Source organism: Myotis davidii, unplaced genomic scaffold, assembly GCF_000327345.1.
Source record: "Myotis davidii unplaced genomic scaffold, ASM32734v1 scaffold185, whole genome shotgun sequence".
Classification (NCBI taxonomy): domain Eukaryota; kingdom Metazoa; phylum Chordata; class Mammalia; order Chiroptera; family Vespertilionidae; genus Myotis; species Myotis davidii.
Genome location: NW_006297811.1, coordinates 4,109,029 through 4,111,002, shown reverse-complemented (window position 1 = coordinate 4,111,002; position 1,974 = coordinate 4,109,029).

Here is a 1,974-nt window from a genome sequence, read left to right as displayed (position 1 = left end):
ACACATTCAATTTTTGTTTGTAACATTTACTTTGTTGTTAACTACTATAAGCAGTTTACCAACTGTATCCCAATAACTTGAAAGATTTAATAAAATCTGTTTTTTAATGATCACAATTCAATCATTAGTCCTATATGTACTAGTACTTGTCTCAAACTCTAAGAATAAAAAAATAAAAGAGAGAAATGAAAACTTTTCCTTTTTCCAACAATCATATTTTCCCTATATTAAAAAAAAAGAAGAAGAAGAAAGAAAAGGAAGGAAATCCAAAACAGAAACAAGAAGCCAAAGCAAGCTTACCACTCATCCCTGTGAAACTACTGCCCTTTCTAGTAGTTTTGGTTGTTTTCTTTTATGGGAGGCAGAGTCCTCAAATGAGTGCTTTGTGTACTATGAACACATTAAACACATTTGAACTCATTGACATCATGTTTTCGTCCCCATTTTGTGCTGTGTCATCACTCAACAAAACGACCGTGTTCTCTTACTTTTCAAATCCTTGGCCATATCCTCATTCTCTTCCCATTCTTCCTAATAATGGGTATTCCTTATGTTACCACTTAGGTCTCATTTTTTGGGGGGTGGGGAGGTTTACTAAATTTTTTTTTTTGGTAAAATTATCTTTTTTCAAAAACTTTAATTTTGTGGTTGTTATTCACATTCTTTATCATTAGCTCTGACTTTTTCATTGCCGATGTGGCATCTCAGGGCAGTTGTAACAAAAAACATAAAACAACAGAAATGTACTCTCTCTGTGTTCTGAAGGCCACATGTTTGAAATCAAGATGTCAGCAGAGCTTCACTTCCTCTGAGGGCTCCAGAAAGGAATCCTTCCTTCCCTCTTCAGCTTCCTGGTGGCTCTTGGCATTTCTTTGCTTCCTTGGTTTAAGGCTACATCATTACAATCTCTGTCTCTGTCATCATTGAGTTTAAAACCCACCTGGATAATCCAGGATATCTCTTCATCTCAAAATCCTTAATTTAGTGACATCTGCAAAGACTCTTTCCAAAGATGCCAATTCACAGATTCTGGGAATCAGGACATGCACCTATGTTTATGGGGGTTATCATCAAGCTACCACACCAGGTATAAGAAAAACACTATATAACTAAATGGCAAATGACAGCTGGTACCAGACCTAGGTGTGGGGTGTTAGTAAGGGAAGACGGGGGTGGGAACTAGAGCACACGTGCCTGTCTAAAGTGGCCAGCTCCTCCTCAGCTCTAGCTGACTGACTGCTGACTTGGGGACATGCAGGCCCACTATTGCCAGTTTTTCTGATATCCCCGACCAGTCTGGAATTCCAGATTTGTATGTGCTGGCAATGAATTAAAATTTTAAAAATCTGCTTAGTAGGTAACACTGTGGGAAAACAAACCTCTCCATGGATTAGCTATGACAAGCTGCCAGCTTGTGACCTCTTGTCTACAGTCTGATGTTCAGAGAGCAGCTCTGATGAGCAGGGCAGAGAACCTGCACTCTGGAGGTGAGAGAGGTAGTAAATCTAATGACAATTGAGAAAGGGAGAAAGATGCTAATATTACCTTTGAATGGCCATTCTTTGCTGTTTTAATTCAACGAGAAACAAATGATTTCTAAAGCTGTAAAGGTCAGTTTTTTGTTGATGTCCTCTGCTAAAATTTTATTTTTTATTATTGACTAGGGGCCCGGTGCACAAAAATTTGTGCACTCGGGGGGGGGGTCCCTCAGCCTGGCCTGTGCCCTCTCGTAGTCTGGGACCCCTAGGGGGATAACCACTTGCTGGCTTAGGCCCGCTCCCCAGGGGATTGGGCTTAAGCTGGCAATCAGACATCCCTCTGGCAGCCCAGCAGCTGTCAGGGGATGTCCACTTGCCAGTGGAGAGCAGACCTAAGCTGCAGTCAGACATCCTTAGTGCTGCTTAGGAGGCAGGAGAGGCTCCCCCCACACCACTGTTGTACTGGCAGCCATCAGCTTAGCTTGTGGCTGAGCCG